The sequence below is a fragment of the Chinchilla lanigera genome, unplaced genomic scaffold (assembly GCF_000276665.1).
Source record: "Chinchilla lanigera isolate Chin_1 unplaced genomic scaffold, ChiLan1.0 scaffold00043, whole genome shotgun sequence".
Classification (NCBI taxonomy): Eukaryota; Metazoa; Chordata; class Mammalia; order Rodentia; family Chinchillidae; genus Chinchilla; species Chinchilla lanigera.
The window spans coordinates 5481508-5481859 of record NW_004955444.1 but is presented as its reverse complement, the minus strand read 5'-3'; positions in this window follow the sequence as shown (position 1 = coordinate 5481859).

Sequence of the window (352 nt, the reverse complement as noted above, 5' to 3'; positions counted from 1 at the left end):
TTATTTCTAGATGTTTTACAACAAAAGTCTATGATCTTATTGATTTAATTTTTGTACACTGTGTAGGGTAAGATTGCAAATTTGTTTTATTTTTTCTATGTGGCTATTCATTTTCTAAGTGCTAAAAACACCTGTTTCTGGATACACTATTCCAGCCCTGTTTGCTAGAAATTTAATGTGAGCCATATATATAATCTTAAACTTTCTAATAGGTTATTAATAAAATAAATTTATTTAAATAATACATTTAATTTAATCCAGTATATCAAACTATTATTTTAACTTACATCTACATAAAATATTTGCTTATCATTTTGTTCTGAAGACTAATTTACTTCATATTAATATTGTC